The sequence below is a fragment of the Phalangium opilio genome, unplaced genomic scaffold (assembly GCF_054372755.1).
Source record: "Phalangium opilio isolate 3A_F unplaced genomic scaffold, DU_Popi_V2 ptg000390l_1, whole genome shotgun sequence".
In the NCBI taxonomy this organism is placed as follows: Eukaryota; Metazoa; Arthropoda; class Arachnida; order Opiliones; family Phalangiidae; genus Phalangium; species Phalangium opilio.
In genome coordinates, this window is record NW_028324234.1 from 8063751 (window position 1) to 8087110 (window position 23360).

The 23360-nt window shown below is 42.7% G+C and overlaps 5 long non-coding RNA genes and 15 other non-coding genes across 20 annotated transcripts; 15 read left to right on the top strand and 5 right to left on the bottom strand.

Moving 5' to 3' along the window:
- The first annotated feature begins 1092 nt into the window (after positions 1-1092).
- TRNAL-CAA (transfer RNA leucine (anticodon CAA)) lies at positions 1093-1214 on the top strand. Its single transcript has 2 exons — positions 1093-1130; positions 1169-1214. It is a non-coding gene; the product is annotated as a tRNA-Leu (tRNA).
- Positions 1215-1847: 633 nt separating this feature from the next.
- On the top strand, positions 1848-1969 carry TRNAL-CAA (transfer RNA leucine (anticodon CAA)). The gene is made up of 2 exons: positions 1848-1885; positions 1924-1969. It is a non-coding gene; the product is annotated as a tRNA-Leu (tRNA).
- Positions 1970-3357: 1388 nt separating this feature from the next.
- TRNAF-AAA (transfer RNA phenylalanine (anticodon AAA)) lies at positions 3358-3478 on the top strand. The gene is made up of 2 exons: positions 3358-3395; positions 3433-3478. It is a non-coding gene; the product is annotated as a tRNA-Phe (tRNA).
- Positions 3479-3545: 67 nt separating this feature from the next.
- Positions 3546-3667, top strand: TRNAL-CAA (transfer RNA leucine (anticodon CAA)). Its single transcript has 2 exons — positions 3546-3583; positions 3622-3667. It is a non-coding gene; the product is annotated as a tRNA-Leu (tRNA).
- An 822-nt stretch (positions 3668-4489) lies between these two features.
- On the top strand, positions 4490-4611 carry TRNAL-CAA (transfer RNA leucine (anticodon CAA)). Its single transcript has 2 exons — positions 4490-4527; positions 4566-4611. It is a non-coding gene; the product is annotated as a tRNA-Leu (tRNA).
- A 632-nt stretch (positions 4612-5243) lies between these two features.
- Positions 5244-5365, top strand: TRNAL-CAA (transfer RNA leucine (anticodon CAA)). Its single transcript has 2 exons — positions 5244-5281; positions 5320-5365. It is a non-coding gene; the product is annotated as a tRNA-Leu (tRNA).
- Positions 5366-7317: 1952 nt separating this feature from the next.
- On the top strand, positions 7318-7439 carry TRNAL-CAA (transfer RNA leucine (anticodon CAA)). Its single transcript has 2 exons — positions 7318-7355; positions 7394-7439. It is a non-coding gene; the product is annotated as a tRNA-Leu (tRNA).
- Positions 7440-9385: 1946 nt separating this feature from the next.
- TRNAL-CAA (transfer RNA leucine (anticodon CAA)) lies at positions 9386-9507 on the top strand. Its single transcript has 2 exons — positions 9386-9423; positions 9462-9507. It is a non-coding gene; the product is annotated as a tRNA-Leu (tRNA).
- A 1380-nt stretch (positions 9508-10887) lies between these two features.
- On the bottom strand, positions 10888-11577 carry LOC149597045 (uncharacterized). Its single transcript, XR_016379409.1, has 3 exons — positions 11322-11577; positions 11028-11182; positions 10888-10954 (listed from the first exon to the last, which is right to left on the bottom strand). It is a non-coding gene; the product is annotated as an uncharacterized LOC149597045 (long non-coding RNA).
- Positions 11578-11797: 220 nt separating this feature from the next.
- On the top strand, positions 11798-11919 carry TRNAL-CAA (transfer RNA leucine (anticodon CAA)). Its single transcript has 2 exons — positions 11798-11835; positions 11874-11919. It is a non-coding gene; the product is annotated as a tRNA-Leu (tRNA).
- A 1003-nt stretch (positions 11920-12922) lies between these two features.
- LOC149597047 (uncharacterized) lies at positions 12923-13612 on the bottom strand. Its single transcript, XR_016379408.1, has 3 exons — positions 13357-13612; positions 13063-13217; positions 12923-12989 (listed from the first exon to the last, which is right to left on the bottom strand). It is a non-coding gene; the product is annotated as an uncharacterized LOC149597047 (long non-coding RNA).
- Positions 13613-13832: 220 nt separating this feature from the next.
- On the top strand, positions 13833-13954 carry TRNAL-CAA (transfer RNA leucine (anticodon CAA)). Its single transcript has 2 exons — positions 13833-13870; positions 13909-13954. It is a non-coding gene; the product is annotated as a tRNA-Leu (tRNA).
- A 1003-nt stretch (positions 13955-14957) lies between these two features.
- LOC149597049 (uncharacterized) lies at positions 14958-15647 on the bottom strand. Its single transcript, XR_016379406.1, has 3 exons — positions 15392-15647; positions 15098-15252; positions 14958-15024 (listed from the first exon to the last, which is right to left on the bottom strand). It is a non-coding gene; the product is annotated as an uncharacterized LOC149597049 (long non-coding RNA).
- Positions 15648-15867: 220 nt separating this feature from the next.
- On the top strand, positions 15868-15989 carry TRNAL-CAA (transfer RNA leucine (anticodon CAA)). Its single transcript has 2 exons — positions 15868-15905; positions 15944-15989. It is a non-coding gene; the product is annotated as a tRNA-Leu (tRNA).
- Positions 15990-16992: 1003 nt separating this feature from the next.
- Positions 16993-17682, bottom strand: LOC149597051 (uncharacterized). The gene is made up of 3 exons (XR_016379407.1): positions 17427-17682; positions 17133-17287; positions 16993-17059 (listed from the first exon to the last, which is right to left on the bottom strand). It is a non-coding gene; the product is annotated as an uncharacterized LOC149597051 (long non-coding RNA).
- Positions 17683-17902: 220 nt separating this feature from the next.
- On the top strand, positions 17903-18024 carry TRNAL-CAA (transfer RNA leucine (anticodon CAA)). The gene is made up of 2 exons: positions 17903-17940; positions 17979-18024. It is a non-coding gene; the product is annotated as a tRNA-Leu (tRNA).
- A 1003-nt stretch (positions 18025-19027) lies between these two features.
- LOC149597053 (uncharacterized) lies at positions 19028-19914 on the bottom strand. The gene is made up of 3 exons (XR_016379432.1): positions 19462-19914; positions 19168-19322; positions 19028-19094 (listed from the first exon to the last, which is right to left on the bottom strand). It is a non-coding gene; the product is annotated as an uncharacterized LOC149597053 (long non-coding RNA).
- Positions 19915-19937: 23 nt separating this feature from the next.
- Positions 19938-20059, top strand: TRNAL-CAA (transfer RNA leucine (anticodon CAA)). Its single transcript has 2 exons — positions 19938-19975; positions 20014-20059. It is a non-coding gene; the product is annotated as a tRNA-Leu (tRNA).
- A 629-nt stretch (positions 20060-20688) lies between these two features.
- TRNAL-CAA (transfer RNA leucine (anticodon CAA)) lies at positions 20689-20810 on the top strand. Its single transcript has 2 exons — positions 20689-20726; positions 20765-20810. It is a non-coding gene; the product is annotated as a tRNA-Leu (tRNA).
- Positions 20811-21439: 629 nt separating this feature from the next.
- TRNAL-CAA (transfer RNA leucine (anticodon CAA)) lies at positions 21440-21561 on the top strand. The gene is made up of 2 exons: positions 21440-21477; positions 21516-21561. It is a non-coding gene; the product is annotated as a tRNA-Leu (tRNA).
- The last annotated feature ends 1799 nt before the right edge of the window (positions 21562-23360 follow it).

Here is a 23360-nt window from a genome sequence, read left to right on the forward strand (position 1 = left end):
GCTTAGTTTCCTTCGTTCACAACGTGAATCTGTGTTTTCTGGTCATCGTATGAGGGCGTGGGTTCGAATCCCACTTCTGACAAGATATATTTTAATAAATTAACTGCAAGAGATGTAATTTATAAAGCGTCCAAATTACAATAGACCACGTCAGGATGGCCGAGCGGTCTAAGGCGCCAGACTTAAGGGGCTTAGTTCTTTCGTTCACAACGTGAATCCGTGTATTCTGGTCCTCGTTTGAGGGCAAGGGTTCAAATCCCACTTCTGACACGATATGTTTTATGAAATTAACTAGAAGAGATGTAATTTATAAATCGTCCAAATTACAAGAGACCACGTCAGGATGGCCGAGCGGTCTAAGGCGCCAGACTCAAGGGGCATACTTTCCTTCGCTCACAACGTGAAACTGTGTTTTCTGGTCCTCGTATGAGGGCATGGGTTCGAAGCCCACTTCTGACACGATATAATTTAATAAATTAACTGCAAGAGATGTAATTTATAAAACGTCCAAATTACAATAGACCACGTCAGGATTGCCGAGCGGTCTAAGGCGCCAGACTTAAGGGGCTTAGTTCTTTCGTTCACAACGTGAATCCGTGTATTCTGGTCCTCGTTTGAGGGCAAGGGTTCAAATCCCACTTCTGACACGATATATTTTAATAAATTAACTGGAAGAAATGTAATTTATAAAACGTCCAAAATACAAGAGTACAACGTCAGGATGGCCGAGCGGTATACGGCGCCAGACTCAAGGGGCTTAGTTTCCTTCGTTCACAACGTGAATCTGTGTTTTCTGGTCCTCGTATGAGGGCGTGGGTTCGAATCCCACTTCTGACAAGATATATTTTAATAAATTAACTGCAAGAGATGTAATTTATAAAACGTCCAAATTACAATAGACCACGTCAGGATGGCCGAGCGGTCTAAGGCGCCAGACTTAAGGGGCTTAGTTCTTTCGTTCACAACGTGAATCCGTGTATTCTGGTCCTCGTTTGAGGGCAAGGGTTCAAATCCCACTTCTGACACGATATGTTTTATGAAATTAACTAGAAGAGATGTAATTTATAAATCGTCCAAATTACAAGAGACCACGTCAGGATGGCCGAGCGGTCTAAGGCGCCAGACTCAAGGGGGTTAGTTTCCTTCGTTCACAACGTGAATCTGTGTTTTCTGGTCCTCGTATGAGGGCGTGGGTTCGAATCCCACTTCTGACACGATATGTTTTAATAAATTAACTGGAAGAAATGTAATTTATAAAACGTCCAAAATACCAAAGACCACGTCAGGATGGCCGAGCGGTCTAAGGCGCCAGACTCAAGGGGCTTACTTTCCTTCGTTCACAACGTGAATCTGTGTTTTCTGGTCCTCGTATGAGGGCGTGGGTTCGAAGCCCACTTCTGACACGATATAATTTAATAAATTAACTGCAAGAGATGTAATTTATAAAACGTCCAAATTACAATAGACCACGTCAGGATTGCCGAGCGGTCTAAAGCGCCAGACTTAAGGGGCTTAGTTCTTTCGTTCACAACTTGAATCCGTGTATTCTGGTCCTCGTTTGAGGGCAAGGGTTCAAATCCCACTTCTGACAAGATATGTTTTAATAAATTAACTAGAAGAGATGTAATTTATAAAACGTCAAAATTAAAAGAGAGCACGTTAGGAGGGCCCAGCGGTCTAAGGCGCCAGACTTAAGGGGGTTAGTTTCCTTCGTTCACAACGTGAATCTGTGTTTTCTGGTCCTCGTATGAGGGCGTGGGTTCGAATCCCACTTCTGACACGATATATTTTAATAAATTAACTGGAAGAGATGTAATTTATAAAACGTCAAAACTACAAGAGACCACGTCAGGATGGCCGAGCGGTCTAAGGCGCCAGACTCAAGGGGGTTAGTTTCCTTCGTTCACAACGTGAATCTGTGTTTTCTGGTCCTCGTATGAGGGCGTGGGTTCGAATCCCACTTCTGACACGATAGATTTTAATAAATTAACTGGAAGAAATGTAATTTATAAAACGTCCAATATACAATAGACCACGTCAGGATGGCCGAGCGGTCTAAGGCGCCAGACTCAAGGGGCTTACTTTCCTTCGCTCACAACGTGAAACTGTGTTTTCTGGTCCTCGTATGAGGGCATGGGTTCGAAGCCCACTTCTGACACGATATAATTTAATAAATTAACTGCAAGAGATGTAATTTATAAAACGTCCAAATTACAATAGACCACGTCAGGATTGCCGAGCGGTCTAAGGCGCCAGACTTAAGGGGCTTAGTTCTTTCGTTCACAACGTGAATCCGTGTATTCTGGTCCTCGTTTGAGGGCAAGGGTTCAAATCCCACTTCTGACACGATATGTTTTAACAAATTAACTAGAAGAGATGTAATTTATAAAACGTCAAAATTAAAAGAGACCACGTTAGGAGGGCCCAGCGGTCTAAGGCGCCAGACTTAAGGGGGTTAGTTTCCTTCGTTCACAACGTGAATCTGTGTTTTCTGGTCCTCGTATGAGGGCGTGGGTTCGAATCCCACTTCTGACACGATATATTTTAATAAATTAACTGGAAGAAATGTAATTTATAAAACGTCAAAACTACAAGAGACCACGTCAGGATGGCCGAGCGGTCTAAGGCGCCAGAATCAAGGGGGTTAGTTTCCATCGTTCACAACGTGAATCTGTAATTTCTGGTCCTCGTATGAGGGCGTGGGTTCGAATCCCACTTCTGACACGATAGATTTTAATAAATTAACTGGAAGAAATGTAATTTATAAAACGTCCAATATACAATAGACCACGTCAGGATGGCCGAGCGGTCTAAGGCGCCAGACTCAAGGGGCATACTTTCCTTCGCTCACAACGTGAAACTGTGTTTTCTGGTCCTCGTATGAGGGCATGGGTTCGAAGCCCACTTCTGACACGATATAATTTAATAAATTAACTGCAAGAGATGTAATTTATAAAACGTCCAAATTACAATAGACCACGTCAGGATTGCCGAGCGGTCTAAGGCGCCAGACTTAAGGGGCTTAGTTCTTTCGTTCACAACGTGAATCCGTGTATTCTGGTCCTCGTTTGAGGGCAAGGGTTCAAATCCCACTTCTGACACGATATATTTTAATAAATTAACTGGAAGAAATGTAATTTATAAAACGTCCAAAATACAAGAGACCACGTCAGGATGGCCGAGCGGTATACGGCGCCAGACTCAAGGGGCTTAGTTTCCTTCGTTCACAACGTGAATCTGTGTTTTCTGGTCCTCGTATGAGGGCGTGGGTTCGAATCCCACTTCTGACAAGATATATTTTAATAAATTAACTGCAAGAGATGTAATTTATAAAACGTCCATATTACAATAGACCACGTCAGGATGGCCGAGCGGTCTAAGGCGCCAGACTAAAGGGGCTTAGTTCTTTCGTTCACAACGTGAATCCGTGTATTCTGGTCCTCGTTTGAGGGCAAGGGTTCAAATCCCACTTCTGACACGATATGTTTTATGAAATTAACTAGAAGAGATGTAATTTATAAATCGTCCAAATTACAAGAGACCACGTCAGGATGGCCGAGCGGTCTAAGGCGCCAGACTCAAGGGGGTTAGTTTCCTTCGTTCACAACGTGAATCTGTGTTTTCTGGTCCTCGTATGAGGGCGTGGGTTCGAATCCCACTTCTGACACGATATGTTTTAATAAATTAACTGGAAGAAATGTAATTTATAAAACGTCCAAAATACAATAGACCACGTCAGGATGGCCGAGCGGTCTAAGGCGCCAGACTCAAGGGGCTTACTTTCCTTCGCTCTCAACGTGAAACTGTGTTTTCTGGTCCTCGTATGAGGGCATGGGTTCGAAGCCCACTTCTGACACGATATAATTTAATAAATTAACTGCAAGAGATGTAATTTATAAAACGTCCAAATTACAATAGACCACGTCAGGATGGCCGAGCGGTCTAAGGCGCCAGACTCAAGGGGCTTACTTTCCTTCGTTCACAACGTGAATCTGTGTTTTCTGGTCCTCGTATGAGGGCGTGGGTTCGAAGCCCACTTCTGACACGATATAATTTAATAAATTAACTGCAAGAGATGTAATTTATAAAACGTCCAAATTACAATAGACCACGTCAGGATTGCCGAGCGGTCTAAGGCGCCAGACTTAAGGGGCTTAGTTCTTTCGTTCACAACGTGAATCCGTGTATTCTGGTCCTCGTTTGAGGGCAAGGGTTCAAATCCCACTTCTGACAAGATATGTTTTAATAAATTAACTAGAAGAGATGTAATTTATAAAACGTCAAAATTAAAAGAGAGCACGTTAGGAGGGCCCAGCGGTCTAAGGCGCCAGACTTAAGGGGGTTAGTTTCCTTCGTTCACAACGTGAATCTGTGTTTTCTGGTCCTCGTTAGAGGGCGTGGGTTCGAATCCCACTTCTGACACGATATATTTTAATAAATTAACTGGAAGAGATGTAATTTATAAAACGTCAAAACTACAAGAGACCACGTCAGGATGGCCGAGCGGTCTAAGGCGCCAGACTCAAGGGGGTTAGTTTCCCTCGTTCACAACGTGAATCTGTGTTTTCTGGTCCTCGTATGAGGGCGTGGGTTCGAATCCCACTTCTGACACGATAGATTTTAATAAATTAACTGGAAGAAATGTAATTTATAAAACGTCCAATATACAATAGACCACGTCAGGATGGCCGAGCGGTCTAAGGCGCCAGACTCAAGGGGCTTACTTTCCTTCGCTCACAACGTGAAACTGTGTTTTCTGGTCCTCGTATGAGGGCATGGGTTCGAAGCCCACTTCTGACACGATATAATTTAATAAATTAACTGCAAGAGATGTAATTTATAAAACGTCCAAATTACAATAGACCACGTCAGGATTGCCGAGCGGTCTAAGGCGCCAGACTTAAGGGGCTTAGTTCTTTCGTTCACAACTGAATCCGTATATTCTGGTCCTCGTTTGAGGGCAAGGGTTCAAATCCCACTTCTGACACGATATGTTTTAACAAATTAACTAGAAGAGATGTAATTTATAAAACGTCAAAATTAAAAGAGACCACGTTAGGAGGGCCCAGCGGTCTAAGGCGCCAGACTTAAGGGGGTTAGTTTCCTTCGTTCACAACGTGAATCTGTGTTTTCTGGTCCTCGTATGAGGGCGTGGGTTCGAATCCCACTTCTGACACGATATATTTTAATAAATTAACTGGAAGAGATGTAATTTATAAAACGTCAAAACTACAAGAGACCACGTCAGGATGGCCGAGCGGTCTAAGGCGCCAGACTCAAGGGGGTTAGTTTCCTTCGTTCACAACGTGAATCTGTGTTTTCTGGTCCTCGTATGAGGGCGTGGGTTCGAATCCCACTTCTGACACGATATGTTTTAATAAATTAACTGGAAGAAATGTAATTTATAAAACGTCCAAAATACCAAAGACCACGTCAGGATGGCCGAGCGGTCTAAGGCGCCAGTCTCAAGGGGCTTACTTTCCTTCGTTCACAACGTGAATCTGTGTTTTCTGGTCCTCGTATGAGGGCGTGGGTTCGAAGCCCACTTCTGACACGATGTGTTTTTTGAAAATAACTGGAAGAGATGTAATTTTAAAACGTCCAAATTACAATAGACCACGTCAGGATTGCCCAGCGGTCTAAGGCGCCAGACTTAAGGGGCTTAGTTCTTTCGTTCACAACGTGAATCCGTGTATTCTGGTCCTCGTTTCAGGGCAAGGGTTCAAATCCCACTTCTGACACGATATGTTTTAATAAATTAACTAGAAGAGATGTAATTTATAAAACGTCAAAATTAAAAGAGACTACGTTAGGAGGGCCCAGCGGTCTAAGGCGCCAGACTTAAGGGGGTTAGTTTCCTTCGTTCACAACGTGAATCTGTGTTTTCTGGTCCTCGTATGAGGGCAAGGGTTCGAATCCCACTTCTGACACGATATATTTTAATAAATTAACTGGAAGAGATGTAATTTATAAAACGTCCAAACTACAAGAGACCACGTCAGGATGGCCGAGCGGTCTAAGGCGCCAGACTCAAAGGGGTTAGTTTCCTTCGTTTACAACGTGAATGTGTGTTTTCTGGTCCTCGTATGAGGGCATGGGTTCGAAGCCCACTTCTGACACGATATAATTTAATAAATTAACTGCAAGAGATGTAATTTATAAAACGTCCAAATTACAATAGACCACGTCAGGATTGCCGAGCGGTCTAAAGCGCCAGACTTAAGGGGCTTAGTTCTTTCGTTCACAACGTGAATCCGTGTATTCTGGTCCTCGTTTGAGGGCAAGGGTTCAAATCCCACTTCTGACACGACATATTTTAATAAATTAACTGGAAGAAATGTAATTTATAAAACGTCCAAATTACAATAGACCACGTCAGGATGGCCGAGCGGTCTAAGGTGCCAGACTCAAGGGGGTTAGTTTCCTTCGTTCACAACGTTAATCTGTGTTTTCTGGTCCTCGTATGAGGGCGTGAGTTCGAATCCCACTCCTGACACGATATGTTTTAATAAATTAACTGGAAGAAATGTAATTTATAAAACGTCCAAAATACCGAAGACCACGTCAGGATGGCCGAGCGGTCTAAGGCGCCAGACTCAAGGGGCTTACTTTCCTTCGTTCACAACGTGAATCTGTGTTTTCTGGTACTCGTATGAGGGCGTGGGTTCGAAGCCCACTTCTGACACGATATAATTTAATAAATTAACTGCAAGAGATGTAATTTATAAAACGTCCAAATTACGATAGACCACGTCAGGATTGCCGAGCGGTCTAAGGCGCCAGACTTAAGGGGCTTAGTTCTTTCGTTCACAACGTGAATCCGTGTATTCTGGTCCTCGTTTGAGGGCAAGGGTTCAAATCCCACTTCTGACACGATATGTTTCAATAAATTAACTAGAAGAGATGTAATTTATAAAACGTCAAAATTAAAAGAGACTACGTTAGGAGGGCCCAGCGGTCTAAGGCGCCAGACTTAAGGGGGTTAGTTTCCTTCGTTCACAACGTGAATCTGTGTTTTCTGGTCCTCGTATGAGGGCGTGGGTTCGAATCCCACTTCTGACACGATATATTTTAATAAATTAACTGCAAGAGATGTAATTTATAAAACGACCAAATTACAATAGACCACGTCAGGATTGCCGAGCGGTCTAAGGCGCCAGACTTAAGGGGCTTAGTTCTTTCGTTCACAACGTGAATCCGTGTATTCTGGTCCTCGTTTGAGGGCAAGGGTTCAAATCCCACTTCTGACACGATAGGTTTTATGAAATTAACTAGAAGAGATGTTATTTATAAATCGTCCAAATTACAAGAGACCACGTCAGGATGGCCGAGCGGTCTAAGGCGCCAGACTCAAGGGGCTTAGCTTCCTTCGTTCACGATGTGAATCGCTGTATTCTGGTCCTCGTTTGAGGGCGTGGGTTCGAATCCCATTTCTGACACGATGTGTTTTATGAAAATAACTGGAAGAGATGTAATTTAAAAACGTCCAAATTACATAAAACCACGTCAGGATGGCCGAGCGGCCTAAGGTGCCAGACTCAAGGGGCTTACCTTCCTTCGTTCACGATGTGAATCACTGTATTCTCGTCCTCGTTTGAGGGCGTGGGTTCGAATCCCACTTCTGACACGATGTGTTTTTTGAAAATAACTGGAAGAGATGTAATTTTAAAACGTCCAAATTACCAAATACCACAACAGGATGGCCGAGCTGTCTAAGGCGACAGACTCAAGGGGCTTAGCTTCCTTCGTTCACGATGTGAATTTGTGTATTCTCGTCCTCGTTTTAGGGCGTGGGTTCGAATCCCACTTCTGACACGATGTGTTTTTTGAAAATAACTGGAAGAGATGTAATTTTAAAACGTCCAAATTACCAAATACCACAACAGGATGGCCGAGCTGTCTAAGGCGACAGACTCAAGGGGCTTAGCTTCCTTCGTTCACGATGTGAATTTGTGTATTCTCGTCCTCGTTTTAGGGCGTGGGTTCGAATCCCACTTCTGACACGATGTGTTTTTTGAAAATAACTGGAAGAGATGTAATTTTAAAACGTCCAAATTACATAAAACTACGTCTGGATGGCCGAGCGGTCTAAGGCGCCAGACTCAAGGGGCTTAGCTTCCTTCGTTCACGATGTGAATCTGTGTATTCTGGTCCTCGTTTGAGGGCGTGGGTTCGTATCCCACTTCTGACACGATGTGTTTTATGAAAATAACTGGAAGAGATGTAATTTTAAAACGTCCAAATTACATAAAACCACGTCAGGATGGCCGAGAGGCATAAGGTGCCAGACTCAAGGGGCTTAGCTTCCTTCGTTCACGATGTGAATCACTGTATTCTGGTCCTCGTTTGAGGGCGTGGGTTCGAATCCCACTTCTGACCCGATGTGTTTTATGAAAATAACTGGAAGAGATGTAATTTTAAAACGTCCAAATTACATAAGACCCCAACAGGATGGCCGAGCGGCCTAAGGTGCCAGACTCAAGGGGCTTAGCTTCCTTCGTTCACGATGTGAATCTGTGTATTCTCGTCCTCGTTTTAGGGCGTGGGTTCGAATCCCACTTCTGACACGATGTGTTTTATGAAAATAACTGGAAGAGATGTAATTTTAAAACGTCCAAATTACATAAAACCACGTCAGGAGGGCCGAGCGGTCTAAGGCGCCAGACTCAAGGGGCTTAGCTTCCTTCGTTCACGATGTGAATCGCTGCATTCTGGTCCTCGTTTGAGGGCGTGGGTTCGAATCCCACTTCTGACACGACGTGTTTTATGAAAATAACTGGAAGAGATGTAATTTAAAAACGTCCAAATTACATAAAACCACGTCAGGATGGCCGAGCGGCCTAAGGTGCCAGACTCATGGGGCTTAGCTTCCTTCGTTCACGATGTGAATCACTGTATTCTCGTCCTCGTTTGAGGGCGTGGGTTCGAATCCCACTTCTGACACGATGTGTTTTTTGAAAATAACTGGAAGAGATGTAATTTTAAAACGTCCAAATTACCAAATACCACAAACGGATGGCCGAGCTGTCTAAGGCGACAGACTCAAGGGGCTTAGCTTCCTTCGTTCACGATGTGAATTTGTGTATTCTCGTCCTCGTTTGAGGGCGTGGGTTCGTATCCCACTTCAAACACGATGTGTTTTATGAAAATAACTGGAAGAGATGTAATTTTAAAACGTCCAAATTACATAAGACCCCAACAGGATGGCCGAGCGGCCTAAGGTGCCAGACTCAAGGGGCTTAGCTTCCTTCGTTCACGATGTGAATCTGTGTATTCTCGTCCTCGTTTTAGGGCGTGGGTTCGAATCCCACTTCTGACACGATGTGTTTTTTGAAAATAACTGGAAGAGATGAAATTTTAAAACGTCCAAATTACATAAAACCACGTCAGGATGGCCGAGCGGCCTAAGGCGCCAGACTCAAGGGGCTTAGCTTCCTTCATTTACGATGTGAATCTGTGTATTCTGGTCCTCGTTTGAGGGCGTGGGTTCGAATCCCACTTCTGACACGATGGGTTTTATGAAAATAACTGGAAGAGATGTAATTTTAAAACGTCAAAATTACCAAAGACCACAACAGGATGGCCGAGCTGTCTAAGGCGACAGACTCAAGGGGCTTAGCTTCCTTCATTTACGATGTGAATCTGTGTATTCTGGTCCTCGTTTGAGGGCGTGGGTTTGAATGCCACTTCTGACACGATGTGTTTTATGAAAATAACTGGAAGAGATGTAATTTTAAAACGTCAAAATTACCAAAGACCACAACAGGATGGCCGAGCGGTCTAAGGCGCCAGACTCAAGGGGCTTAGCTTCCTTCGTTCACGATGTGAATCGCTGTATTCTGGTCCTCGTTTGAGGGCGTGGGTTCGAATCCCACTTCTGGCACGATGTGTTTTTTGAAAGTAACTGGAAGAGATGTAATTTTGAAACGTCCAAATTACATAAAACTACGTCAGGAGGCCGAGCGGTCTAAGGCGCCAGACTCAAGGGGCTTAGCTTCCTTCGTTCACGATGTGAATCTGTGTATTCTGGTCCTCGTTTGAGGGCGTGGGTTCGTATCCCACTTCTGACACGATGTGTTTTATGAAAATAACTGGAAGAGATGTAATTTTAAAACGTCCAAATTACATAAAACCACGTTAGGAGGGCCGAGCGGTCTAAGGCGCCAGACTCATGGGGCTTAGCTTCCTTCGTTTACGATGTGAATCTGTGTATTCTGGTCCTCGTTTGAGGGCGTGGGTTCGAATCCCACTTCTGACACGATGTGTTTTATGAAAATAACTGGAAGAGATGTAATTTAAAAACGTCCAAATTACATAAAACCACGTCAGGATGGCCATGCGGCCTAAGGTGCCAGACTCAAGGGGCTTAGCTTCCTTCGTTCACGATGTGAATCACTGCATTCTCGTCCTCGTTTGAGGGCGTGGGTTCGAATCCCACTTCTGACACGATGTGTTTTTTGAAAATAACTGGAAGAGATGTAATTTTAAAACGTCCAAATTACATAAAACCACAACAGGATGGCCGAGCGGTCTTAGGCGACAGACTCAAGGGTTCTTAGTTTCATTGGTTCGCGATGTGAATAGCTGTATTCTGGTCTTCGTTTGCGGGGGTGTTTTCGAGTCCCACTTCTGACACGATGTGTTTTATGAAAATAACTGAAAGAGATGTAATTTTAAAACGTCCATATTACATAAAACCACGTCAGGAGGGCCGAGCGGTCTAAGGCGCCAGACTCAAGGGGCTTAGCTTCCTTCGTTTACGATGTGAATCTTTGAATTCTGGTCCGCGTTTGAGGGCGTGGGTTCGAATCCCACTTCTGACACGATGTGTTTTATGAAAATAACTGGAAGAGATGTAAGATGAAGTTTGTTTAGACGAGGAAGAGACATATTTACAAACAATTCGCATTATTATTGCGTGTCAAAAATCCAAATATCGCGACGCTCTCTGTCACTGTCAGAATTACTACTGTTAGAATTACTATTAAATATTAAATTCTTTTTATAAGGAGTAATTAAAACTTCACCTTTTATCTTCTAAATAGTACTTGTTACGATTAAACGTAAGTTTTAACGTTATTCCGTGTCAAAAATCCAAATATCGCGACTTTCTCTGTCACTGTCAGAAGCCTCTACTCTAAGCCTTGGACTTCTTACAAAACCTTTTTCCAACGATTAACCCCTGTTAGAATTACTATTAAATATTAACTTCTTTTTATAAGGAGTAATTACAACGTCACATTTTATCTTCTAAATAGTACTTGGTACAATTAAACGTTAGTTTTAACATTTGAGAAATTAAATGTGATTGAAACACGAACCGACAGGTTTCGATGGTTACGCGCTCAGGTCTGCTACTGCCAGAGGCTGCTGCTGGTTGGTTCACACAGTGCCACACCCCCAACACTTTACAACCAGTAAAACACTTGCTTTTAAAACAAAGTCATGTGACCGGAAAAGAGATTGTACAGAAACAGAGAAAATAGCAACGTAGCCCACTTGTTTTGCGCTACATCCCGTTTTGCACTGTCAAAGGCTATAGCTTCCGCTCCCTACTTAATTCTCTCTGTAGGCACTCTCTGCTCGGGAATGGAACTACATAGTTAAAAGAATCGAGTACCATGTTTCACAACAATGTAACTTTAAGTATTAATCATTAAACTAAACCTTTCATTATTAAATCATGCCCTCATTATTTAATCGATGAACGTAACAAATCCCACTTCTGACACGATGTGTTTTTTGAATATAACTGGAAGAGATGTAATTTTAAAACTTCCAAATTACAAAAAACCACGTCAGGATGGCCGAGCGGCCCAAGGTGCCAGACTCAAGGGGCTTAGCTTCCTTCGTTCACGATGTGAATCGCTGTATTCTGGTCCTCTTTTGAGGGCGTGGGTTCGAATCCCACTTCTGACACGATGTGTTTTATGAAAATAACTGGAAGAGATGTAATTTTAAACGTCTAAATCACATAAAACCACGTCAGGATGGCCGAGCGGTCTAGGGCGCCAGACTCAAGGGGTTTGCTTCCTTCACTCACGATGTGAATCTGTGTATTCTCGTCCTCGTTTGAGGGCGTGGGTTCGAATCCCACTTCTGACACGATGTGTTTTATGAAAATAACTGGAAGAGATGTAATTTTAAAACGTCCAAATTACATAAAACCACGTTAGGAGGGCCGAGCGGTCTAAGGCGCCAGACTCATGGGGCTTAGCTTCCTTCGTTTACGATGTGAATCTGTGTATTCTGGTCCTCGTTTGAGGGCGTGGGTTCGAATCCCACTTCTGACACGATGTGTTTTATGAAAATAACTGGAAGAGATGTAATTTAAAAACGTCCAAATTACATAAAACCACGTCAGGATGGCCATGCGGCCTAAGGTGCCAGACTCAAGGGGCTTAGCTTCCTTCGTTCACGATGTGAATCACTGCATTCTCGTCCTCGTTTGAGGGCGTGGGTTCGAATCCCACTTCTGACACGATGTGTTTTTTGAAAATAACTGGAAGAGATGTAATTTTAAAACGTCCAAATTACATAAAACCACAACAGGATGGCCGAGCGGTCTTAGGCGACAGACTCAAGGGTTCTTAGTTTCATTGGTTCACGATGTGAATCGCTGTATTCTGGTCTTCGTTTGCGGGGGTGTTTTCGAGTTCCACTTCTGACACGATGTGTTTTATGAAAATAACTGGAAGAGATGTAATTTTAAAACGTCCATATTACATAAAACCACGTCAGGAGGGCCGAGCGGTCTAAGGCGCCAGACTCAAGGGGCTTAGCTTCCTTCGTTTACGATGTGAATCTTTGAATTTTGGTCCGCGTTTGAGGGCGTGGGTTCGAATCCCACTTCTGACACGATGTGTTTTATGAAAATAACTGGAAGAGATGTAAGATGAAGTTTGTTTAGACGAGGAAGAGACATATTTACAAACAATTCGCATTATTATTGCGTGTCAAAAATCCAAATATCGCGACGCTCTCTGTCACTGTCAGAATTACTACTGTTAGAATTACTATTAAATATTAAATTCTTTTTATAAGGAGTAATTAAAACTTCACCTTTTATCTTCTAAATAGTACTTGTTACGATTAAACGTAAGTTTTAACGTTATTCCGTGTCAAAAATCCAAATATCGCGACTTTCTCTGTCACTGTCAGAAGCCTCTACTCTAAGCCTTGGACTTCTTACAAAACCTTTTTCCAACGATTAACCCCTGTTAGAATTACTATTAAATATTAACTTCTTTTTATAAGGAGTAATTACAACGTCACATTTTATCTTCTAAATAGTACTTGGTACAATTAAACGTTAGTTTTAACATTTGAGAAATTAAATGTGATTGAAACACGAACCGACAGGTTTCGATGGTTACGCGCTCAGGTCTGCTACTGCCAGAGGCTGCTGCTGGTTGGTTCACACAGTGCCACACCCCCAACACTTTACAACCAGTAAAACACTTGCTTTTAAAACAAAGTCATGTGACCGGAAAAGAGATTGTACAGAAACAGAGAAAATAGCAACGTAGCCCACTTGTTTTGCGCTACATCCCGTTTTGCACTGTCAAAGGCTATAGCTTCCGCTCCCTACTTAATTCTCTCTGTAGGCACTCTCTGCTCGGGAATGGAACTACATAGTTAAAAGAATCGAGTACCATGTTTCACAACAATGTAACTTTAAGTATTAATCATTAAACTAAACCTTTCATTATTAAATCATGCCCTCATTATTTAATCGATGAACGTAACAAATCCCACTTCTGACACGATGTGTTTTTTGAATATAACTGGAAGAGATGTAATTTTAAAACTTCCAAATTACAAAAAACCACGTCAGGATGGCCGAGCGGCCCAAGGTGCCAGACTCAAGGGGCTTAGCTTCCTTCGTTCACGATGTGAATCGCTGTATTCTGGTCCTCTTTTGAGGGCGTGGGTTCGAATCCCACTTCTGACACGATGTGTTTTATGAAAATAACTGGAAGAGATGTAATTTTAAACGTCTAAATCACATAAAACCACGTCAGGATGGCCGAGCGGTCTAGGGCGCCAGACTCAAGGGGTTTGCTTCCTTCACTCACGATGTGAATCTGTGTATTCTCGTCCTCGTTTGAGGGCGTGGGTTCGAATCCCACTTCTGACACGATGTGTTTTATGAAAATAACTGGAAGAGATGTAATTTTAAAACGTCCAAATTACATAAAACCACGTTAGGAGGGCCGAGCGGTCTAAGGCGCCAGACTCATGGGGCTTAGCTTCCTTCGTTTACGATGTGAATCTGTGTATTCTGGTCCTCGTTTGAGGGCGTGGGTTCGAATCCCACTTCTGACACGATGTGTTTTATGAAAATAACTGGAAGAGATGTAATTTAAAAACGTCCAAATTACATAAAACCACGTCAGGATGGCCATGCGGCCTAAGGTGCCAGACTCAAGGGGCTTAGCTTCCTTCGTTCACGATGTGAATCACTGCATTCTCGTCCTCGTTTGAGGGCGTGGGTTCGAATCCCACTTCTGACACGATGTGTTTTTTGAAAATAACTGGAAGAGATGTAATTTTAAAACGTCCAAATTACATAAAACCACAACAGGATGGCCGAGCGGTCTTAGGCGACAGACTCAAGGGTTCTTAGTTTCATTGGTTCACGATGTGAATCGCTGTATTCTGGTCTTCGTTTGCGGGGGTGTTTTCGAGTTCCACTTCTGACACGATGTGTTTTATGAAAATAACTGGAAGAGATGTAATTTTAAAACGTCCATATTACATAAAACCACGTCAGGAGGGCCGAGCGGTCTAAGGCGCCAGACTCAAGGGGCTTAGCTTCCTTCGTTTACGATGTGAATCTTTGAATTTTGGTCCGCGTTTGAGGGCGTGGGTTCGAATCCCACTTCTGACACGATGTGTTTTATGAAAATAACTGGAAGAGATGTAAGATGAAGTTTGTTTAGACGAGGAAGAGACATATTTACAAACAATTCGCATTATTATTGCGTGTCAAAAATCCAAATATCGCGACGCTCTCTGTCACTGTCAGAATTACTACTGTTAGAATTACTATTAAATATTAAATTCTTTTTATAAGGAGTAATTAAAACTTCACCTTTTATCTTCTAAATAGTACTTGTTACGATTAAACGTAAGTTTTAACGTTATTCCGTGTCAAAAATCCAAATATCGCGACTTTCTCTGTCACTGTCAGAAGCCTCTACTCTAAGCCTTGGACTTCTTACAAAACCTTTTTCCAACGATTAACCCCTGTTAGAATTACTATTAAATATTAACTTCTTTTTATAAGGAGTAATTACAACGTCACATTTTATCTTCTAAATAGTACTTGGTACAATTAAACGTTAGTTTTAACATTTGAGAAATTAAATGTGATTGAAACACGAACCGACAGGTTTCGATGGTTACGCGCTCAGGTCTGCTACTGCCAGAGGCTGCTGCTGGTTGGTTCACACAGTGCCACACCCCCAACACTTTACAACCAGTAAAACACTTGCTTTTAAAACAAAGTCATGTGACCGGAAAAGAGATTGTACAGAAACAGAGAAAATAGCAACGTAGCCCACTTGTTTTGCGCTACATCCCGTTTTGCACTGTCAAAGGCTATAGCTTCCGCTCCCTACTTAATTCTCTCTGTAGGCACTCTCTGCTCGGGAATGGAACTACATAGTTAAAAGAATCGAGTACCATGTTTCACAACAATGTAACTTTAAGTATTAATCATTAAACTAAACCTTTCATTATTAAATCATGCCCTCATTATTTAATCGATGAACGTAACAAATCCCACTTCTGACACGATGTGTTTTTTGAATATAACTGGAAGAGATGTAATTTTAAAACTTCCAAATTACAAAAAACCACGTCAGGATGGCCGAGCGGCCCAAGGTGCCAGACTCAAGGGGCTTAGCTTCCTTCGTTCACGATGTGAATCGCTGTATTCTGGTCCTCTTTTGAGGGCGTGGGTTCGAATCCCACTTCTGACACGATGTGTTTTATGAAAATAACTGGAAGAGATGTAATTTTAAACGTCTAAATCACATAAAACCACGTCAGGATGGCCGAGCGGTCTAGGGCGCCAGACTCAAGGGGTTTGCTTCCTTCACTCACGATGTGAATCTGTGTATTCTCGTCCTCGTTTGAGGGCGTGGGTTCGAATCCCACTTCTGACACGATGTGTTTTATGAAAATAACTGGAAGAGATGTAATTTTAAAACGTCCAAATTACATAAAACCACGTTAGGAGGGCCGAGCGGTCTAAGGCGCCAGACTCATGGGGCTTAGCTTCCTTCGTTTACGATGTGAATCTGTGTATTCTGGTCCTCGTTTGAGGGCGTGGGTTCGAATCCCACTTCTGACACGATGTGTTTTATGAAAATAACTGGAAGAGATGTAATTTAAAAACGTCCAAATTACATAAAACCACGTCAGGATGGCCATGCGGCCTAAGGTGCCAGACTCAAGGGGCTTAGCTTCCTTCGTTCACGATGTGAATCACTGCATTCTCGTCCTCGTTTGAGGGCGTGGGTTCGAATCCCACTTCTGACACGATGTGTTTTTTGAAAATAACTGGAAGAGATGTAATTTTAAAACGTCCAAATTACATAAAACCACAACAGGATGGCCGAGCGGTCTTAGGCGACAGACTCAAGGGTTCTTAGTTTCATTGGTTCACGATGTGAATCGCTGTATTCTGGTCTTCGTTTGCGGGGGTGTTTTCGAGTTCCACTTCTGACACGATGTGTTTTATGAAAATAACTGGAAGAGATGTAATTTTAAAACGTCCATATTACATAAAACCACGTCAGGAGGGCCGAGCGGTCTAAGGCGCCAGACTCAAGGGGCTTAGCTTCCTTCGTTTACGATGTGAATCTTTGAATTTTGGTCCGCGTTTGAGGGCGTGGGTTCGAATCCCACTTCTGACACGATGTGTTTTATGAAAATAACTGGAAGAGATGTAAGATGAAGTTTGTTTAGACGAGGAAGAGACATATTTACAAACAATTCGCATTATTATTGCGTGTCAAAAATCCAAATATCGCGACGCTCTCTGTCACTGTCAGAATTACTACTGTTAGAATTACTATTAAATATTAAATTCTTTTTATAAGGAGTAATTAAAACTTCACCTTTTATCTTCTAAATAGTACTTGTTACGATTAAACGTAAGTTTTAACGTTATTCCGTGTCAAAAATCCAAATATCGCGACTTTCTCTGTCACTGTCAGAAGCCTCTACTCTAAGCCTTGGACTTCTTACAAAACCTTTTTCCAACGATTAACCCCTGTTAGAATTACTATTAAATATTAACTTCTTTTTATAAGGAGTAATTACAACGTCACATTTTATCTTCTAAATAGTACTTGGTACAATTAAACGTTAGTTTTAACATTTGAGAAATTAAATGTGATTGAAACACGAACCGACAGGTTTCGATGGTTACGCGCTCAGGTCTGCTACTGCCAGAGGCTGCTGCTGGTTGGTTCACACAGTGCCACACCCCCAACACTTTACAACCAGTAAAACACTTGCTTTTAAAACAAAGTCATGTGACCGGAAAAGAGATTGTACAGAAACAGAGAAAATAGCAACGTAGCCCACTTGTTTTGCGCTACATCCCGTTTTGCACTGTCAAAGGCTATAGCTTCCGCTCCCTACTTAATTCTCTCTGTAGGCACTCTCTGCTCGGGAATGGAACTACATAGTTAAAAGAATCGAGTACCATGTTTCACAACAATGTAACTTTAAGTATTAATCATTAAACTAAACCTTTCATTATTAAATCATGCCCTCATTATTTAATCGATGAACGTAACAAATCCCACTTCTGACACGATGTGTTTTTTGAATATAACTGGAAGAGATGTAATTTTAAAACTTCCAAATTACAAAAAACCACGTCAGGATGGCCGAGCGGCCCAAGGTGCCAGACTCAAGGGGCTTAGCTTCCTTCGTTCACGATGTGAATCGCTGTATTCTGGTCCTCTTTTGAGGGCGTGGGTTCGAATCCCACTTCTGACACGATGTGTTTTATGAAAATAACTGGAAGAGATGTAATTTTAAACGTCTAAATCACATAAAACCACGTCAGGATGGCCGAGCGGTCTAGGGCGCCAGACTCAAGGGGTTTGCTTCCTTCACTCACGATGTGAATCTGTGTATTCTCGTCCTCGTTTGAGGGCGTGGGTTCGAATCCCACTTCTGACACGATGTGTTTTATGAAAATAACTGGAAGAGATGTAATTTTAAAACGTCCAAATTACATAAAACCACGTTAGGAGGGCCGAGCGGTCTAAGGCGCCAGACTCATGGGGCTTAGCTTCCTTCGTTTACGATGTGAATCTGTGTATTCTGGTCCTCGTTTGAGGGCGTGGGTTCGAATCCCACTTCTGACACGATGTGTTTTATGAAAATAACTGGAAGAGATGTAATTTAAAAACGTCCAAATTACATAAAACCACGTCAGGATGGCCATGCGGCCTAAGGTGCCAGACTCAAGGGGCTTAGCTTCCTTCGTTCACGATGTGAATCACTGCATTCTCGTCCTCGTTTGAGGGCGTGGGTTCGAATCCCACTTCTGACACGATGTGTTTTTTGAAAATAACTGGAAGAGATGTAATTTTAAAACGTCCAAATTACATAAAACCACAACAGGATGGCCGAGCGGTCTTAGGCGACAGACTCAAGGGTTCTTAGTTTCATTGGTTCACGATGTGAATCGCTGTATTCTGGTCTTCGTTTGCGGGGGTGTTTTCGAGTTCCACTTCTGACACGATGTGTTTTATGAAAATAACTGGAAGAGATGTAATTTTAAAACGTCCATATTACATAAAACCACGTCAGGAGGGCCGAGCGGTCTAAGGCGCCAGACTCAAGGGGCTTAGCTTCCTTCGTTTACGATGTGAATCTTTGAATTTTGGTCCGCGTTTGAGGGCGTGGGTTCGAATCCCACTTCTGACACGATGTGTTTTATGAAAATAACTGGAAGAGATGTAAGATGAAGTTTGTTTAGACGAGGAAGAGACATATTTACAAACAATTCGCATTATTATTGCGTGTCAAAAATCCAAATATCGCGACGCTCTCTGTCACTGTCAGAATTACTACTGTTAGAATTACTATTAAATATTAAATTCTTTTTATAAGGAGTAATTAAAACTTCACCTTTTATCTTCTAAATAGTACTTGTTACGATTAAACGTAAGTTTTAACGTTATTCCGTGTCAAAAATCCAAATATCGCGACTTTCTCTGTCACTGTCAGAAGCCTCTACTCTAAGCCTTGGACTTCTTACAAAACCTTTTTCCAACGATTAACCCCTGTTAGAATTACTATTAAATATTAACTTCTTTTTATAAGGAGTAATTACAACGTCACATTTTATCTTCTAAATAGTACTTGGTACAATTAAACGTTAGTTTTAACATTTGAGAAATTAAATGTGATTGAAACACGAACCGACAGGTTTCGATGGTTACGCGCTCAGGTCTGCTACTGCCAGAGGCTGCTGCTGGTTGGTTCACACAGTGCCACACCCCCAACACTTTACAACCAGTAAAACACTTGCTTTTAAAACAAAGTCATGTGACCGGAAAAGAGACTGTACAGAAACAGAGAAAATAGCAACGTAGCCCACTTGTTTTGCGCTACATCCCGTTTTGCACTGTCAAAGGCTATAGCTTCCGCTCCCTACTTAATTCTCTCTGTAGGCACTCTCTGCTCGGGAATGGAACTACATAGTTAAAAGAATCGAGTACCATGTTTCACAACAATGTAACTTTAAGTATTAATCATTAAACTAAACCTTTCATTATTAAATCATGCCCTCATTATTTAATCGATGAACGTAACAAATCCCACTTCTGACACGATGTGTTTTTTGAATATAACTGGAAGAGATGTAATTTTAAAACGTCCAAATTACAAAAAACCACGTCAGGATGGCCGAGCGGCCCAAGGTGCCAGACTCAAGGGGCTTAGCTTCCTTCGTTCACGATGTGAATCGCTGTATTCTGGTCCTCTTTTGAGGGCGTGGGTTCGAATCCCACTTCTGACACGATGTGTTTTATGAAAATAACTGGAAGAGATGTAATTTTAAAACGTCTAAATCACATAAAACCACGTCAGGATGGCCGAGCGGTCTAGGGCGCCAGACTCAAGGGGTTTGCTTCCTTCACTCACGATGTGAATCTGTGTATTCTCGTCCTCGTTTGAGGGCGTGGGTTCGAATCCCACTTCTGACACGATGTGTTTTATGAAAATAACTGGAAGAGATGTAATTTTAAAACGTCCAAATTACATAAAACTACGTCAGGATGGCCGAGCGGTCTAAGGCGCCAGACTCAAGGGGCTTAGCTTCCTTCGTTCACGATATGAATCTGTGTATTCTGGTCCTCGTTTGAGGGCGTGGGTTCGTATCCCACTTCTGACACGATGTGTTTTATGAAAATAACTGGAAGAGATGAAACTTTAAAACGTCCAAATTACATAAAACCACGTCAGGAGGGCCGAGCGGTCTATGGTGCCAGACTCAAGGGGCTTAGCTTCCTTCGTTCACGATGTGAATCTGTGTATTCTCGTCCTCGTTTTAGGGCGTGGTTTCGAATCCCACTGCTGACACGATGTGTTTTTTGAAAATAACTGGAAGATATGTAATTTTAAAACGTCCAAATTACAAAAAACCACGTCAGGATGGCCGAGCGGCCAAAGGTGCCAGACTCAAGGGGCTTAGCTTCCTTCGTTCACGATGTGAATCGCTGTATTCTGGTCCTCTTTTGAGGGCGTGGGTTCGAATCCCACTTCTGACACGATGTGTTTTATGAAAATAACTGGAAGAGATGTAATTTTAAAACGTTTAAATCACATAAAACCACGTCAGGATGGCCGAGCGGTCTAGGGCGCCAGACTCAAGGGGTTTGCTTCCTTCACTCACGATGTGAATCTGTGTATTCTCGTCCTCGTTTGAGGGCGTGGGTTCGAATCCCACTTCTGACACGATGTGTTTTATGAAAATAACTGGAAGAGATGTAATTTTAAAACGTCCAAATTACATAAAACTACGTCAGGATGGCCGAGCGGTCTAAGGCGCCAGACTCAAGGGGCTTAGCTTCCTTCGTTCACGATATGAATCTGTGTATTCTGGTCCTCGTTTGAGGGCGTGGGTTCGTATCCCACTTCTGACACGATGTGTTTTATGAAAATAACTGGAAGAGATGAAACTTTAAAACGTCCAAATTACATAAAACCACGTCAGGAGGGCCGAGCGGTCTATGGTGCCAGACTCAAGGGGCTTAGCTTCCTTCGTTCACGATGTGAATCTGTGTATTCTCGTCCTCGTTTTAGGGCGTGGTTTCGAATCCCACTGCTGACACGATGTGTTTTTTGAAAATAACTGGAAGATATGTAATTTTAAAACGTCCAAATTACAAAAAACCACGTCAGGATGGCCGAGCGGCCAAAGGTGCCAGACTCAAGGGGCTTAGCTTCCTTCGTTCACGATGTGAATCGCTGTATTCTGGTCCTCTTTTGAGGGCGTGGGTTCGAATCCCACTTCTGACACGATGTGTTTTATGAAAATAACTGGAAGAGATGTAATTTTAAAACGTTTAAATCACATAAAACCACGTCAGGATGGCCGAGCGGTCTAGGGCGCCAGACTCAAGGGGTTTGCTTCCTTCACTCACGATGTGAATCTGTGTATTCTCGTCCTCGTTTGAGGGCGTGGGTTCGAATCCCACTTCTGACACGATGTGTTTTATGAAAATAACTGGAAGAGATGTAATTTTAAAACGTCCAAATTACATAAAACTACGTCAGGATGGCCGAGCGGTCTAAGGCGCCAGACTCAAGGGGCTTAGCTTCCTTCGTTCACGATATGAATCTGTGTATTCTGGTCCTCGTTTGAGGGCGTGGGTTCGTATCCCACTTCTGACACGATGTGTTTTATGAAAATAACTGGAAGAGATGTAATTTTAAAACGTCCAAATTACATAAAACCACAACAGGATGGCCGAGCGGCCTAAAGTGCCAGACTCAAGGGGCTTAGCTTCCTTCGTTCACGATGTGAATCACTGTATTCTCGTCCTCGTTTGAGGGCGTGGGTTCGAATCCCACTTCTGACACGATGTGTTTTTTGAAAATAACTGGAAGAGATGTAATTTTAAAACGTCCAAATTACATAAAACCACGTCAGGATGGCCGAGCGGTCTAAGGCGACAGACTCAAGGGGCTTAGCTTCCTTCGTTCACGATGTGAATCTGTGTACTCTTGTCCTTGTTTGAGGGCGTGGGTTCGAATCCCACTTCTGGCACGATGTGTTTTATGAAAATAACTGGAAGAGATGTAATTTTAAAACGTCCAAATTACATAAAACCACGTAAGGAGGGCCGAGCGGTCTAAGGCGCCAGACTCAACAGGCTTAGCTTACTTCGTTCACGATGTGAATCTGTGTATTCTGGTCCTCGTTTGAGGGCGTGGGTTCGAATCCCACTTCGGACACGATGTGTTTTATGAAAATAACTGGAAGAGATGTAACTTTAAAACGTCCAAATTACATAAAACCACGTCAGTATGGCCGAGCGGTCTAAGGCGCCAGACTCAATGGGCTTAGCTTCCTTCGTTCACGATGTGAATCTGTGTATTCTGGTCCTCGTTTGAGGGCGTGGGTTCGAATCACACTTCTGACACGATGTGTTTTATGAAAATAACTGGAAGAGATGTAATTTTAAAACGTCCAAATTACATAAAACTACGTCAGGATGGCCGAGCGGTCTAAGGCGCCAGACTCAAGGGGCTTAGCTTCCTTCGTTCACGATGTGAATCTGTGTATTCTGGTCCTCGTTTGAGGGCGTGGGTTCGTATCCCACTTCTGACACGATGTGTTTTATGAAAATAACTGGAAGAGATGAAACTTTAAAACGTCCAAATTACATAAAACCACGTCAGGAGGGCCGAGCGGTCTATGGTGCCAGACTCAAGGGGCTTAGCTTCCTTCGTTCACGATGTGAATCTGTGTATTCTCGTCCTCGTTTTAGGGCGTGGTTTCGAATCCCACTGCTGACACGATGTGTTTTTTAAAAATAACTGGAAGATATGTAATTTTAAAACGTCCAAATTACATAAAACCACGTCAGGATGGCCGAGCGGCCTAAGGTGCCAGACTCAAGGGGCTTAGCTTCCTTCGTTCACGATGTGAATCACTGTATTCTGGTCCTCGTTTGAGGGCGTGGGTTCGAATCCCACTTCTGACACGATGTGTTTTATGAAAATAACTAGAAGAGATGTAATTTTGAAACGTCCAAATTACACAAAACCACGTCAGTATGGCCGAGCGGTCTAAGGCGCCAGACTCAAGGGGC